Source organism: Hemitrygon akajei, chromosome 28 (assembly GCF_048418815.1).
Source record: "Hemitrygon akajei chromosome 28, sHemAka1.3, whole genome shotgun sequence".
Lineage (NCBI taxonomy): Eukaryota > Metazoa > Chordata > Chondrichthyes > Myliobatiformes > Dasyatidae > Hemitrygon > Hemitrygon akajei.
In genome coordinates, this window is record NC_133151.1 from 13,409,897 (window position 1) to 13,427,417 (window position 17,521).

Here is a 17,521-nt window from a genome sequence, read left to right on the forward strand (position 1 = left end):
TGTATGAGCAGCGTGCAAGACCAGCTTTTCACTGTGCCTCGGCACATGAGACAATAATAAACCAATCCTCCCCTACCATCTCACCTCGGCTTGGTCTCCACGTCCATCGATCCCTCAAAGTTGCCGTACAATTTGATAGGGTGGTTGAGAAGGCGTTTGGTGTGTTGGCCTTCGTTAGTCGGGGGATTGAGTTCAAAAGCCATGAGGTAATGTTGCAGATCCATTAAACCCTGGTTAGACCACAGTTGGAGTATTGTGTTCAGAACTGTGATTCTGCTCACTGCCAACCTTCAGGATATTGATGGTGGGGATTAGGTGTTGTGAATATTATTAAAGGCTAAAATACTAACAGAAAATGCCTGTTGAATACTCAACAGGTCAGGCCTGAAACATTCAGCATTTCTCTCCACAGATGCTGTCTGACCTACTAAGTAGTTCCTGCATTTTTGGTGGCTGTTTTATATTCTGTTTTACGTGGTTGAGTGGTGCCATAACAGCAACCTTGCACTCAGCATCAGTGAGACCAAGGAATTGATTGTGGACTTCAGGAAGGGGAAGTTGAGGGAGCACACACCATTCCTCATCGAGGGTTCAGTGGTGGATAGGGCGAGTAGTTTCAAGTTCCTGAGTGTCAACATCTCCAAAGATCTATCCTGGGCCCAACATATTGATGCAATTACAAAAAAGGCACAACAGAAGTTTAATTTCTTTACAAGTTTGAGGAGACTTCATTACTCACCAAAGACTTTCACAAATGTCAACAGATGCCTGCATGTTGACTCTGTGGTTAAGAAGGCGTACGGTGCATTGGCCTTCATCAATCATGGGATTGAGTTTAGGAGCTGAGAGGTAATGTTGCAGCTATATAGGACCCTGGTCAGACCCCATTTGGAGTACTGTGCTCAGTTCTGGTCACCTCACTACAGAAAGGAGGTGGAAACTATAGAAAGGGTGCAGAGGAGATTTACAAAGATGTTGCCTGGATTGAGGAGCCTGCCTTATGAGAATAGGTTGAGTGAATTCAGTCTTTTCGCCTTGGAGTGACGGAGGATGAGAGGTGACCTGATAGAGGTGTATAAGATGATGAGAGGCATTGATTGTGTGGATAGTCAGAGGCTTTTTTCCAGGGCTGAAATGGCTAGCATGAAAGGGCACAGTTCTAAGGTGCTTGGAAGTACGTACAGAGGAGATGTCAGGGGATTTTTTTTAGGCAGAGAGGGGTGAGTGCCGGCGACAGTGGTGGAGGCAGATACAAAAGGTTCTTTTAAGAGACTCCTGGATAGATACAAGGAGCTTAGAAAAATAGAGGGCTATGGGTAACCCTAGATAATTTCTAAAGTAACTACATGTTCGGCACAGCATTGTGGGCTGAAGGGCCTGTATCGTGCTGTAAGTTTTCTATGTTTCTATACTCTGGAATGGTTCTGGAGGACTGGAAAATTGCAAATGTCACTCCACTCTTCAAGGAGGCAGAAGAAAGTAAGTTATAGCCAGTTGGTCTAACCTAAGTGGTTGGGAAGATGTTGGAGTCAATTGTTAAGGATGTGGTTTTGGGGGTAGTTAGAGGCACATGATAAAATAGACCAAAGTCAGCATGGTTTCCTTACAGAAAAATCTTGCCTGACAAATTGGTTGGAATTCTTTGAAGAAATAATAGGCAGGATAGACAAAGGAGAATCGATGGATGTTGTGTACCTGGATTATCAGCAGGACACAACTAGATAAGAGCCGATGGTGTTATAGGAAAGATCTGGATAGAGAATTGACTGATTGGCAGGATGCAGAGATTGGGAATAAAGGGAGCCTTTTCTGGTTAGCTGACAGTACCTAATGGTGATCCAAAGGGGTCTGTGTTGGGACCATTTCTTTTTACATTGTATGTCAATGACTTGGATGATGGAATTGATGGCTTTGTGGCCAAGTTTGTGGATAGTACGAAGAACAGATGGAGGGGAAGATTGTGTTGAGGAAGCAGGGAGACTGCAGAAGGACTTGGGCAGATTAGGAGAATGGGCAAAGAAGTGGCAGATGAAATACAGTGTTGGGAAGTGTCTGGTCATGCACTTTCATAGAAGGAATAAAAGCGTAGACTGTTTTCTAAATGGGAAGAGAATTTAAAACTCCAAGGCTCAAAGTGACTTGGGAGTCCTTGTGCAGGTTTCCCTAAAGGTTAATTTGCAGGTTGAATTGGTGGTGAGGAAGGCAAATGCGATGTTAACATTAATTTTCAGAGGACTAGAATATAAAAGCAAGGATGTAATATGTAGACGTTATAAAGTACTGGCCAGGCCTCTCGGAGTATTGTGAGCAGTTTTAAGCCCTTATTTAGGAAACAATGTGCCGGCGTTGGAGAGGGTTCAGAGGAGGTTCACAAAAATGATTCTAGGGTTGAATGGTTTGTTATATGAGGAGTGTTTGATAGCTCTGGGCATCTACACACTGGAATTCAGAAGAATGGGAGGGGGACCTCACTGAAACCTATCAAATATTGAAAGGATCCTCAATAGAGTGGATATGGAGAGGATGTTTCCTATGGTTGGGAAGTCTAGGACCAGAGGACACAGATAGAGTGGATGTGGAGAGGATGTTTCCTATAGTGGCGGAGTCTAGGACCAAAGGACACCGATAGAGTGGATATGGAGAAAATGTTTCCTATGGTTGGGAGGTCTAGGACCAGAGGACACAGATAGAGTGGATGTGGAGAGGATGTTTCCTATAGTGGCGGAGTCTAGGACCAAAGGACACCGATAGAGTGGATATGGAGAAAATGTTTCCTATGGTTGGGAGGTCTAGGACCAGAGGACACAACCTCAATATAGGGAAACATCCATATAGAATGAAGATGAGGAGGAGTTTCTTTAGCCAGAGGCCAGATTATTATTTTAGGTGGAAGTTGATAGATTCTTCATTAGTCGGGGTGTCAAAGTTCCAGGGAGAAAACAGAAGAATGGGGTTGAGCAGGAAATGGATCAGCCATGATGGAATGGAAGAGCAAACTTGGTGGACCAAATGGTCTAACTCTGTTCCTGTGTCTTATGTACCTTGAAGAGCATTCTGACTCAGATAAATTGGAGGGGTGGGGTGTCAGAAAAAACTGCACAGCTGTAAACAGCCAGCTCCATCATGGGCACTAGCCTCGCCAGCATCGAGGACATCTTCAAAAGGCAGCATCCCTCATTAAGGACCCCCCATCACCCAGGACATGCCCTCTTCTCATTGCTACCATCAGGGAAGAGGTACAGGAGCCTGAAGACACACACTCAACGATTCAGGAACAGATTCTTCCCCTCTGCCATCTGATTTCTGAATGGACATTGAACCCATGAACTCTAACTCAATTTTTTTTTCTTTTCTTTGCTCTCTTTTTACATTATTTATTTGTTATTGTGAATTATAGTTTTTATTACTATATACTACTGCCAGAGAAGAACATACTTCATGACAAATGCCAATGATTTTAAACCTGATTCTGACATCTGAGTGTTTTTGATTTTCATTGTGGGGAGGTGGCTAGTCTCTCCCCCGCTGGGGGTGATCCCTGCCCATACTCACCTGGCACCTCTGGGGCACAGATGTTCTTATCCATTACCAGCCCGTGCCCGAATGGTGCCCAGATCTTGCCTAACGTGGGCACGGGGTTGTTTTGGTTACTGAGATGTTGGGAATGGATCTGAACAGTGTGCTGTCACTGGTGACTATCTGATGGAAGAAGGGTCACTGACAACGTGGCTGAAGACAGTTGGGCCCTGAGGATGTCCTGTAATGATATCTTGGGACGACGGTGGAGGAATGACCTCTAATGCAAAAACCCACCTCTGCCTGGGTGAGATCAGACTCATTTTAATTTTAATCTCATTTATTTTTATTTAGAGATACAGCGCATAACAGGTCACCCAAAAAACCCACTGACTTAACCCGAGCCTAATCACAGGCCGATCTACAATAACCAATTAACCTAGTAACTAGCATGCCTGTGGGAGAAACGGGAGCACCTGGGGTATGGAGGGCTGTGGTCCATTTGCGGGTCAATGCGTCAAAGCAAAATACTTGTTCAGTACCAATTAGATGGGCCGAAAGGTAACAATTATTTTGTTCTCCCTTAAACTTGTGTACTGGAATTAACATTACACAATCTTCAATTGTGAATCTGTGTCACCATCATTTTGTGTCGTACGACGTGGGTGATCATGGTCTTCCCTGACCATGATTATTCTTGGTAAATTTTTCTACAGAAGTGCTTTACGTTGCCTCCTTCTGGGCAGTGTCTTTACAAGACGGATGACCCCCGGCCATTATCAATACTCTTCAGAGATTGTCTGCCTGGCGTCAGTGGTCAGGTAACCAGGACTTGTGATCAGCACCGCCTGCTCCCACAGCTTCATGTGACCCTGATCGGTGGGGGGGGGGGCTAAGCAGGTGCTACCTTGCCCAAAGGTGATTCTGCAGGCTAGCGGAGGGAAGGAGCACCTTCTGTGGAGGCCTATCTCCAACCTAGCACCCATATCTAAGAGTCTCTTAAATGTCCCTGATGTATCTGCCTCTACCACCACCCCTGGCAGTGCATTACAGTGCATTACAACCTTACTTCTGACATCCCCCCCATACTTTCCTCCAATCACCTTAAAATAATGCCCCCTCATTTTAGGCGTGCCCACTCTGGGAAAAAGTCCCTGGCTGTCAACTGGATCTACACCCCTGATCATCTTGTACACCTCTATCAAGATGTCTGAGGCATGAAAATTTGAGCAGGGAGGGTGAATTGGAACAGACCTCAGTAAGTTACCGAATAGGAGTGAACTTTGAAATTATCAGCCCACCTTTGACCATCTGACGGAAGGTAGGTCCAGTGGCTGGAGATGGATGGGTCCTGAAGCTGTCCTGCAGGGATGCCCGATTTCCTTGGATGGGGTAGGGTGGTGGTAGGTGGAAGGAGGAGGAGTAATTTCCCTCCAGTGGCCACCTCTCCCTGGATAAGGTCTGGTTCCACTCACCAGGGCTTTGCCCCTTCGATGTTTGTCAACATTGCAATTACCAGGATACTGTGATATTATACAAGCAGCCTTTCACCTCACCGCTGCACTTCAGTCCTTTGGTTCCCAGATGCTTCAGTGCTATCATCTTCAAGAGGCCTTGCTGCCTCCCACCATGGGCAAAGTGCTGAGCTGTGTCATCCTCAAACACCCCCGAGGATCTGCTCCCTGAACCAGGAGGCTCCACGGACCTGATGATGCCAGTGACTATATTTCACTAAGAGTTTGAGGAGTTTTGGTACGTCACCAAAGACTTGAGTAGATTACCGCAGATGTACCGTGGAGAACATTCTGGTATTGGGGAGGGGGGGGGGGGGGGGAAGCGCCACTGCACAGGATTAGAAAAAGCTGCAGAGGGTTGTAAACTCAACCAGCTCCATCATGGCCACTAGACTGCCCAGCATCAAGAACATCCCCAAAAGATGATGCCTCAAGAAGTTGGCACTCATCATTAATGACCCTCACCAACTGGGACCTTCCCTCTTCTCAGTATAACCTTCAGAGAGGAAGTATAAGAGACTGAGGACATATGCTAAACATTTTCTGAATTATTTCCACATACACTGAACATTTTAGCAACTGCTTCTTCCCCATCCACCATTAGATTTCCGAACAGCCCATGAACAACACCTTGCTTTTTTTTGCACTTTTCTTGCACTGTTTATATATTGTTTTCCCCTTTAAACAGGCTGAAACAAAGCCAGTGGAATCTAATGCAGACAAGTGTGAGGTGTTGCACTTTGGGAGGGCCAGCCAGGGTAGCTCTTCCAGTGAGAGGTAGGGCACAGTGGTAGAACAAAGAGATCTGGAACTACACGCCCATAATTCCATGAAAATGGCATCACAGGGAGATAGGCTCATAGAGAGAACTTTTGGCACATTTGTCTTCATACATATTGTCTTCACTTAGAGAGTGGAGAGAATGTGGGCGAGCTGGCAGTGGAAGTGATGGGTGTGGGTTTGATTTCAATGTTTAAGAGAAGATTGAATGGGTACATGGACCCAAAGGGAACAAATTTCACAACACATGCTCTGATAATAAACCTGATTCTGATTCTCAGGACAATGGCCCTGGTGTGGTTCAGTACAGACTAGATGGGCTGAAGGATCTGTATCGGTGCTGTCTGACTCTGTGTGTCTATATATACCACATCCAGGACTCTGCCTCCAACAATTTCTTTATTCTCCTCTAAAAAAATCACAATTAGGTTTATGCGGTACAAACTAACCTTTACAAAGCCATACTGACTATCCCTAATCAAACCATCCTTCCTCAAAAGCTCATAAATCCTGTCTCTAAGAAGCTGCTCCAAAAGTTAATGTTGTTCCATTGTTCAATCCTACCAATCCAATTGGCTGGTCAGGACAAGTGTGGGGGGGAGAGGGGGGAGAGGGGGGAGAGGGGGGAGAGGGGGGAGAGGGGGGAGAGGGGGGGAGAGGGGGGAGAGGGGGGGAGAGGGGGGAGAGGGGGGGGGAGAGGGGGGGAGAGGGGGGGAGAGGGGGGGAGAGGGGGGGAGAGGGGGGGAGGAATAGAGAGATTGAAGAACGAGAGAGGCAAGAGAAAGAGATGAGATGTATAGAGAGACTGAGGGGGAGAAGAAAAAGAGAGGGAGACAGACAGAAAAGAAAGACAGAGGGAGAGAGAGACCTCTAGATAGAGGAGAGAGAGAGAGGAATAGAGAGACTGAGAGAAAGAGGTATGGAAAGACTAAGAGAGGGAGAGGAATAGAGACTGAGACGGAAGGAGAGACTGAGAGGGAGAGACGAGTGAGAGAGAGGAGAGAAGGAGAGTCAGAGACAGAGAGAGACTCAGAGACACTGAGAGGAAGAGACTGAGAGACACACAAAGACAATGAGAAAGAGGAGAGAGAGACTGACAGAGTGGAGGGAGAGAGAGAGAGAGAGAGAGACCGACATAGGAGAAAGACACAGACTGACAAAGAGAGGAGAGAGAAGACAGACAGAGAGAGAATGAAAGACAGAGAGAGACTGACAGGGGAGAGGAGAAAGAGGGCGAGAGATGAAAGAGAGAGAGAGGAGAGAAGAGATAAAGAGAGGAGAGAGTAGAGTAGAAAGGGAGAGTGGAGAGTGAGAGAGTGAGAGAGTGAGAGAGTGAGAGAGTGAGAGAGTGAGAGAGTGAGAGAGTGAGAGAGTGAGAGAGTGAGAGAGTGAGAGAGTGAGAGAGTGAGAGAGTGAGAGAGTGAGAGAGTGAGAGAGTGAGAGAGAGAGAGAGAGAGAGAGTGAGAGAGTGAGAGAGTGAGAGAGTGAGAGAGTGAGAGAGAGAGAGAGAGAGAGATAGAGAGATAGAGAGATAGAGAGATAGAGAGATAGAGAGATAGAGAGAGAGAGAGAGAGAGAGAGAGAGAGAGAGAGAGTCATTCTCTCTATTTTCCCCTCTGTCAGAGGAGAGAGAGTGGGGAGGGGGGAGGGGGGAACGGACTCCTTCAATGGTCTAGTAAGCCTATCCCTGTGAGGATAACGAGGGTCACAACAGGCCAACACCACCGGGTGTCCACTGCAACCATGGTGTCAGTTCCGAGGGTCTTGCAGCCTCGGTGTCACAGTTTGGGATGAATGAGGAATGAACAGGAGCCGCTCCAGAGCACAGATCCCACAGTGAGCATCCTGCTGGACGTGCCTCTGGCTCACACTGACGTTACTGAGGTGAGGGCAAATAAATCACATGGTAGATACCAAGCGTGCTAATAGACGCAGCCTCTTGAGTTCCTGTCAGGACAGGGTGGCCCAGTCCAGTGGTCATTAGCCAAACATCATTCCGGCACCATCAGCCCAACTTCAATTCTGACCGCTGTCTGTGAGGGGTTTGCACATTCTCTCTGTGACCACGTGGGTTCCCTCCCACATTCCAAAGATGCAAGGGTTAGGGTCAGTAGGTTGTGGGCGTGTTCTGTTGGTGCTGGATGCATGGTGACACTTGCAGTCTGCCCCCAGCACGTCCTCACTGATTCGACTGGAGAAAACAAGCCTTTCACTGTAAGCTTTGATGTACAAGTGAGAAAGAAAGCTAAAGGTGTTGGTCATCGGAAGAACCGACAGCCTTATCACAAGCACAGGGCAACAGACGGGCTTAAATCATCCAACTATCACTTTAGCCCAAATCGAGGGTTCAGTGGAGCTGTGGAAAAGTTGGCCAGTGTCAACATCACCGACGATAATTCCTGGACCCAACGTACCGATGGAGTTACAAAGAAGGCACGGCCATGGCTTCATTTCATTCGGAGTTTGAAGAGCTTTGGGATGTCAGCAAATCTCTACAGGTATACTGCGGAGAGCATTCGAACTGGCTGCGTCATAGTCTGGTATTGAGGTGGAGGGGGCCACTGCGTAGGATCAAAGTAAACTGTAGAGATTTGTAAATTTATTCTGCTCCATCATGAGCAACTGCCTCTGTAATAACAAGGACAGCTGCAGGAGAAATGCTTCAAAAAGGTGGCTTCCATCAGGAAGGGCCCCCGTCACCCAGAAAGATGTCAATCACCCCAACCTTCCCTCCCTGTGTGACTCGGTCTTCAGAAGCCAGTGGTGACTGCTTTGTAAAGTGTCACTACAGCTGATGTCCCACTCCCCTGGGTTTTGATGTGTGTCTGAGTTGGCAGATCTTCACAGTTACTCACAGGGCTTGGTTAACACACACACAAACACAGGAAAGAATTCAGTACAGTAGATGGGATGTTATGTTGAAGTTGGATGAAACATTGGTGAGGCCTAATTTGGAGTATTGTGTGCAGTTTTGGTCACTTAACTACCGGAAAGATGCAAATAAGGTTGAAACAGTACAGAGAACAGTAAAGAAAGATTGAATAGGTCAGGACCTTATTCCATGGAGCGTAGAATACTGAGAGGCGTTGAGAAGATTGATAGAGGAATACAAAATTCTGAGGGGTATAGATAGGGTAAGTGCAAACAGGCTTTTCCCACTGAGGTTGGGTGGGTCTACAACTAGAGATCATAGTTTAAGGGTGAAAGGTGAGAAATTTAAGGGGAACACGAGGGTGGTGAGGCTGTGGAACAAGCTGCTAGTGCAAGTGGTGCATGCGAGCGTGATTTCAATGTTTAAGGGAAGTTTGGATAGGTACGTTTATGGTAGGGGTATGGAGGGTTATGGACCCGGTGCAAGTCAATGGGAGTAGGTAGGCAGTTTAAATGGTTTAGCATAGATTAGATGGGCCGGATGGCCTGTTGCTCTGCTCGACTTTTCTATAACTCTATGACCGTGAAAAGCCTGTGCCACTGGGGCTGACCTACCCTTTATTCCAACCTTGTATTTGTGGTGACCTCTCCACCCCATGTCACATGCAGGCCCTGTTTGTCTCAGTTTTACAAACAGAGACCTGAGCTCACAAGTGTGGAGCCAGAGAGCTTTCGGGTGTGGAGTGCACACTGCGGAAGGCAATGGCGTCCCAGTGACAACAGAGTCACACAGCCATTCAGCCCATCCGGTCCAGGCCAACCCAGATTCCCATCCAAGCTAGTCCCAGTTGCCTGCACTTGGCCCGTGTCCTGAACCTTTCCCATCCTTGCACCAGTCCCAGTGCCCTTTAAATGTTAATACGCCCTTGCAAGCAGTCTTTTTCCACCAAGGTTGGGTGATACTACAACTAGAGGTCATGGGTTAAGGGTGAAAAATGAAATATTTAAGAGAAGCACGAGGGGGAGCTTCTTCACTCAGGGGGTGGTGAGAGAGTAGAATGAGTGGCCAACACAAGTGGTGGATGTGGGTTCAACTACAGCAAGTTTGAAGCCTTGGTTACCAGGGAACATGCCCTCGTAAGCCTCAAATTTCATCTCTCGCCCAGGCTCCTGACAAAAAACAGAGCCAAAATTCAAAACCACTGAAAATGAACACCCACCCTCATCCTAGCCCAACCAGTCCACTGGACCTTATGCAAAGATCCCCGGCCTTACCTCCTCCACTTCCAGAGGCCACAATTCCAGTGTTCCGTGGGTCAACTTCCCGCCACGTTGGCTGTGATTCTCAGTTCTTCCCAAACTCTGTAACCCCAGCTCATCCTGACCTCTCATCTCTGTAACCCCTTCCAGCCCCCACACCCCTCCCAGTCTCTGTAAACCCCTCTGATTCCCACACCCCTCCCTGACTCTGTAACCCCCTCCGGCCCCTACATTTCTCCCTGACTCTGTAACCCCCTCCGGTCCCTACACCCCTCCCCGTCTCTGTAACCCCCTCTGGCCCCTACACCTCTCCCTATCTCTGTAACCCCCTCTGGTCCCTATACCCCTCCCTGTCTCTGTAACCCCTCCAGCCCTTACACCCTTCCCTGTACCTGTAGCCCCTCCAGCCCTACACCCCTCCCTGTCTCTGTAACCCCCTCCACCCTGTATACCCCTCCCCATGTAATTTACTCCAGCCTGTATACCCCTCCCCATCTCTGTAACCCCCTCCACCCTGTATACCCCTCCCCATGTAATTTCCTCCACCCTGTATACCCCTCCCCATCTCTGTAACTCCTCTGTCCCCCCACACCTTCCCTGTCTCTGTAACCCCCCTCCAGCTTCCACACCCCTCCATCTCTGTAATCCCCTCCAGCCCCTACACCCCTCCCCGTATGTAACCTCTCTGTCCCCTACACCTTCCGACTCTGTAATCCCCTCCACCCTGTATACCCCTCCCGATCTCTGTAATCCCCTCCACCCTGTATACCCCTCCCCATCTCTGTAATCCCCTCCACCCTGTATACCCCTCCCCATCTCTGTAATCCCCTCCACCCTGTATACCCCTCCCCATCTCTGTAATCCCCTCCACCCTGTATACCCCTCCCGATCTCTGTAATCCCCTCCACCCTGTATACCCCTCCCGATCTCTGTAATCCCCTCCACCCTGTATACCCCTCCCGATCTCTGTAATCCCCTCCACCCTGTATACCCCTCCCGATCTCTGTAATCCCCTCTACCCTGTATACCCCTCCCGATCTCTGTAATCCCCTCCACCCTGTATACCCCTCCCGATCTCTGTAATTCCCTCCACCCTGTATACCCCTCCCCATCTCTGTAATTCCCTCCACCCTGTATACCCCTCCCCATCTCTGTAATTCCCTCCACCCTGTATACCCCTCCCCATCTCTGTAATCCCCTCCACCCTGTATACCCCTCCCCATCTCTGTAATCCCCTCCACCCTGTATACCCCTCCCGATCTCTGTAATTCCCTCTACCCTGTATACCCCTCCCCATCTCTGTAATTCCCTCCACCCTGTATACCCCTCCCCATCTCTGTAATCCCCTCCACCCTGTATACCCCTCCCGATCTCTGTAATTCCCTCCACCCTGTATACCCCTCCCCATCTCTGTAATCCCCTCCACCCTATATACCCCTCCCGATCTCTGTAATCCCCTCCACCCTGTATACCCCTCCCAATCTCTGTAATTCCCTCTACCCTGTATACCCCTCCCGATCTCTGTAATTCCCTCCAGCCATCCAAGCTCTCCTGATGTCTCTGCAATACCCCACTCCTGCCTTTCTCCCATCCCTGACACCCCCTCCCTCTGGAGGTAATGCCTTCAGCCTCCTGGGCCCTGAGACCTGGGATCTCCTGCTGAACTCTCTCTGCTCCTGCCCCCCCTCCACTCCTCCCTCTGTGACCGAATCTTGTGTGTTGTCTTTCAAGTGACTGTGCTCAGTCTTTGAGATGAGATGAAAGAGATTAGGCTTTTTGTTCACAGACACACTTAAAGGTCTAACTGTACAGTGAAATGCATCAATGACCACCACAGTGCGATGTTTGTGCTGGGGCAGCCCACAAGTGTCACCACAATTCCGGTGCCAACACAACATGCCCACAGTTTACTCACCCTAATCCATACGTCTTTGGAATGTGGGAGGAAGCCAGAGCAGTCATGGGGAGATCATATTACAGGCAGCGGTGGGAATTGAACCTAGGCCATTGGCTCTGTAATCAGTTATGAAACGGTGTCGCCCCAGACTCGTCAGCACTCTGCAAGACCCGTTGAGTAACTGACAGCTTTTGTTGGAGGTGACCACAGCTGAGAAACACTGCTGGACAAGCCCCAGGAACAGCAGAGAGAGGCCTTTCAGGGGGAGATACCACACCATGTGGCCCAGGAGGCTGGAGGCACATCCCCCAGAGGCAGGGGCACAGGTATCAGGGGTTCGCAGATTGGGACCATAACACACCTCAGACAGGCGAGGCCGAGGATAGGTTGAGCAAGCGAGGGCTTTTCTCTTTGGGGTAAAGTTGGAGGAAGGGTGACCTGCTGAAGTGTCTGTCAACACTATGAGACGCATTGATAGAGAGGACAGCCAGTGCCTCTTTCCCAATCCGGAAATGGCTAATACGATGGGACAAGTTTATCAGAGTGTTTCCCAAAGAAATCCTTCCAATGAATCTCTGGGAATGGTGATCCCAGAATTCCGACCAGGTCACCTCTGTTTTGCAATGCCGACTGGGGACAAGTTCCTCTATGGTCTCCCAAGCACTGAATGTCTGCTTTTGGGGGGTGGGGCGGGGGAGATCTTTTGAGAATTCTGAGCTTTTGACTCACTCACAACTTCTAAAGAACAATCCAGAAGTTTCTATTAAGTTTCTTTCCTTCCCTGCCTAGCCAGGCACAGCTCAAACACCATCTATAGAATGGCCAATGACACAACTGGGAGATGGAGACGGAGATATGGAGAGATGGAGATGGAGACAGAGACAGTTTGGGTGAGTGGTGTCACAACAACACCTTGCACTCAACATCAGTAAGACCAAGCAATGGACTGTGGACTTCAGGGAAGGGAAGTTGGGGAATACACACCAGTCTTCGTTGAGGGTGTTGGCAGTGAAAAGGGTGAACAGTTTCAAGATCCTGGATGTCAACATCTCTGAAGATCTATCCTGGGCCCAATACGTTGATGTAATTTCAAAGGAGACATGACAGCAGTCCGTACATGTCCAAGATACTCCATAGTATCAAGGACATCTTCAAGGAGCGATGCCTCAAAAAGGCAGCATCCATCATTAGGGACCCCCATTACCCCTGGAAATACCCTCTTCTCATTGCTACCATCAGGGAGGAGGTACAGGAGCCTGAAGACACACACTCAGCAATTTAGGAACAACTTCTTCCCCTCTGCCATCTGATTTCTGAATGGAACTCATGAACACAACCTCACTACTTTTTTAATTTCTATTTTTGCACTCGTTATTTACAGTGCCTATAAAAAGTATTCACACCTATCCCCTGCCCTGAGAAGTTTTCATGTGTAGGGTTCTCAGTACTATTAACTGTGATGTTAACTGTTAAGGCTAACAAAATGGCTTCTCTGTAATGTTACTTAATGCTGTAATGCATTTCTGTGTCTGGAATGTTTGGGTTATAACTGTAGATAAGGGGGAAAATAACCAATGGAAAATTGTTATGCTATCTTGTATGTGTGAGCTGAGCAGGAGTTTGCGGTCTTTTTCGGGAGGGGAGCGAGGAGGACGGATGCGTGAGGAGCGGACAGTGGTTCCAGAGCGGCGGATACTGGACATCGGTGGTTTGGACGGTGACCAAAGACTCAGAAGGTCGTTGTGGATGGAACCAGAGGCGTGAGCTTCAACGTATTGAAAATATTATGTGCACAAAACTGATAAAATAAAGGCGCCAAATCAGTAAGTTTATCTGTTTCTACTAACCCATCACTAAGGAATCCTTATAAAGTATTATTTACTCGCCTTTGGTGTATTGTCTGATATTTTGTGCTGTGAGCTTGACTGAGGTGCACCACACCGCATCCACACCGAAGCGATTGCACTGTTGGTGGGGTTGACGACAGTTTACCCTAGGCAAACGGGGGTAAATTGGGGGCACGGATGCTACATTTGTGGGGTTACTTGTCCGAGATTTGAGTTTGTCACATACGGTGTAATTCGCCCCAGTTTAAATAAGGGGAGATGGATTCGGATAAGATTGAACTCAGGTGTGAGATCGAGTGAGTACCGGTTAGTCATGCCTGCATATTAAGTGGGGTGGACATGCGTACCTCGGATGAAGTGTTAATTCAATGTTTGAGCACGGTTAGAGCTATTGGTAAGGTCGAAATCGTAGGCAGGACATTTGGTAAAATGGGGTAATTCAGGCTTCGTGCTAGTGCAGACTGGTGCTGACGTCTTGGTGATGATGGGACACCAGAGGAGTTGCCAGTCGCTGGGGGCGGAGATTTTCGAGAGCGGGTACTATTGTTTTTGAAGGATGAAGGAAGGGAATAGTCAGATTTGGAAAATCTAATCAGTCCCCAACCCCCATGGAAGGGGGAAGGCATCAGCCATTAACTCCTTGGTGAACAAGGCGGCGGGTCCTCATCAGAAGTTAAGAATTTTCTCAGGGAGGACTCTCACCCCCGAAAGGGAGGATGATTTTGAGAGCTGGATAAAGCACATCTCTCGGCTGCTGGCTGAGTGGCAGTGTTCTGAAGAAGAGAAGTGGCAGAGATTGGTTGACAGTTTGCGAGGGGTGCCAGCGGAGGTAGTAAAAGTCCTGAAAGTTAGCAAACCCTTGGCTACCTGGAAGGAGTATCTAAAAGCACTGGAGGACACTTTTGGTCTAATGGGGGGGCACGGTGGAGGTTTGGGGGCTTCGGAGCTTGCGCCAGGAGAAAGGGGAAAAGCTTTCTGAGTATCTTTTCTGGGAAGAGCGAAGTCTAAATTGTTTGAGGTGACGGGGGCTCATTTCGGAGACTGAGGTGAATCGGATAGCTCGGGGTGCCCAGAGGCATGATGCGATTGCTACGAGTCTCCAGCAGTCCCGTAGATCGTGGGCTCCCCCATCTTTTGTTCAGTTGCACAGAGAGGTGAGGGAGTAGGAGGACACTTTGGAGTCGGAAGAGGGCTCCATCAGTACTGTACAGTCCTCAGTAGTAGCCCCTTGTAGTGAAGTAACTGGGGCCAGCTCCAATTGGGAGATAGTAAAGGGGGTCGCAGCAGGTGGGGTCCCTCCGCGTGAGGGGACCGGCAGAAAGGGCCCCTCCCTGAAGGGAGGAACTGCACAGAGGCTGAGGTCCCGCGAGACGAGGTGTGTGTTATAACTGTGGGGAAGAGGGCTACTTCAGGAGGGAATGTGACCAGCCGGGAGCCCCTCGGAGGGAGACTCCACGGATGTCCAAGCAGGAATGGGGGAGGGTCGGGAAACTTAGAGGAGACCCAGTGAGGGAATGGCCTGGAGTCTCTGAGAAAACACGTTTCCAGCAAAGTGCCACAGGACCCCTGAGAGGAAAAAACCCTATCCCAGAAGGATTGATGGGACCCCGATCCAGTCTGTCGAACCGGATAAAGGGAACAGATGCAAAAGCCATACTTGACACTGGGTCGCAGGTCACGCTACTGTACTAGTCGTTCTATGATCAGTATTTGCTGCATTTACCCTTGACACCCTTCGGTGCCCTGGAAATTTGGGGTACCAGTACTGGTGATTACCCATACGATGGTTATTTGTCTGTGAGGCTGGAGTTCCTTGAGGCCGAGGTGGGAGTGTCTGAGGCTCATGAGGCCTTGGTGTCAGTTTGCCCGGATCCAGTTGCAACTGGGGGTGTGTCAATTCTGGTAGGGACCAACACCCCTATTGTGCGGAGACTCCTGGGGGCCTGCAAGGAGAAGGCGGATGAAGACTTTTTGGAGACCCTGTCAGTGCACCCAGTGTCTCAAGCTGCCTTTAAGGAAGTATGTGGTCACACCAGGTGGGACACGACATTTGAAAGAGGAACTGTGTGGTGTGCCCAGTTGAAGCCCAGGGTGGTACGGCCCGGTGAAGTGGCGAGACAGATGGGGATCCCCAGATACTCCAGAGTGCCTGAGGGTGAAGCCTTTTCAGTGGACACCCCAGAAGATCTCAAGGGGGAAAATCGAGATTCCCGGCTGGGGTGCTGGTGAGACCCGAGCTGCAGGAGCTCTCGGTGGTGATTGTCAAGAACACCATGCAAAGGGAGGTCACTTTTAAATGAGGGATGCCCCTGGCGCATTTGTTCTTGGTAACAGTAATGCATAGTGCCCTCATGAGGCTCGCTGGGGGAGGGCCATTGGAAAACAGGGCTAAGTTGACCACTGGGGTGTTTAACTTTGGGGCCTCTCCTGTGCCAGAGAGTTGGAAGCAGAGGATGGTGGAGAAGATGTTGATGCTGAAAGATGTTTTTTCCCTAGATGAGTTTGACGTGGGCTGTTCCAGGAGCACTTGCCACACCGTCCGGGTGACTGAAGACACCCCGTTTTGAGAAAGGTCGCGGCGACTGGCCCCTGCAGACGTGGAGGATGTACAGCAGCATTTGAGTAAGCTGAAGGAAGCTGGGATCATTTCGGAGTCCCGCAGCCCTTATGCGTCCCCGATAGACGTGGCCAGGAAGAAAAAACGGGAAGATTTGTACGTGTGTGGACTATAGGACCCTGAATAGGCGCACCATCCCTGACCAGTATACGGTTTCCAGGGTTGAAGATGCGCTGGCCTGTCTGAGTGGGGTGAAGTGGTTCAGTGTGTTGGATTTTAGGAGTGGATAATACCAGATCCCTTGAGTAAGGCAGATATGGAGAAGACAGCCATATGCCCTCTGGGGTTTTACCAGTTCAAAAGGATGCCCCAGGGCATATCAGGGGCCCCTGCCTCCTTCCAGAGGAAAATCGAGAAGACCGTGTGGGATATGAACTTGTATGAAGTGCTGGTATATTTGGACAATCTGATAGTATTTGGATCCACCTTGGAAGAACACGAAACGAGACTAATGAAGATGCTCAACCGGCTGAAGGATGAAGGGTTAAAACTTTCCCTGGACAAGTGCCAGTTCTGCCAGACGTCTGTTAGCTATGTTGGACATATAATCTCATGGAACGGAGTGGCTACAGACCTGGCTACGATCGAAGCGGTGACCACCTGGCTGAGGCCCCAGACTGTGAGCGCTTGCACTCATTCTTGGGGTTCTGTGGATATTACTGGAGATTCGTGAAGGGCTACGCCAAGGTGAGCCATCCCTTGAGCCAGCTTCTGTGTGGCGACCCTCCTCTGGGACAGAAAGGGAAAGGGAGGAGAGGATGGGAGGCTGGAAAATATTTGAACCCGTCAGAGCCCTTTGGTCAGAGATGGGACGACAAATGTGAAGCGGCTTTTCAGTCACTGAAGGAGATGCTGACTCAGGCGCCGGTGCTGGCTTTTGCGGACCCCTGATTGCCCTATGTGCTACACACCGATGCCAGTCGGGAGGGGTTAGGGGCCGTCTTGAATCAGGATCAGGGCGCCGGGCTGAGGCTGGTGGCGTTTGTCACCCTCCAAGAGAAACTATCCCACCCACAAGTTGGAGTTTCTGGCGTTGAAATGGGCGGTGGTGGATAAACTGAGTGACTATCTCTACGGGGCCAAGTTTGAGGTGTAGACGGACAACAACCTGCTCACCTGCACTCTGACCTCAGTGAAACTGGACGCCACCGGTCATCGGTGGTTGGCCGCCCTGTCTGCATATGATTTTAGCCTGAAGTACCGGCCTGAGAGCCGGAAT

At 49.4% G+C, this 17,521-nt stretch overlaps 1 protein-coding gene across 24 annotated transcripts in view; it reads right to left on the reverse strand.

Moving 5' to 3' along the window:
* Window positions 1–17,521, reverse strand: part of LOC140717693 (neurexin-2-like) — a 1,248,008-nt gene that overhangs the window by 690,817 nt on the left and 539,670 nt on the right. The gene's annotated exons all lie outside the window — the stretch shown is intronic.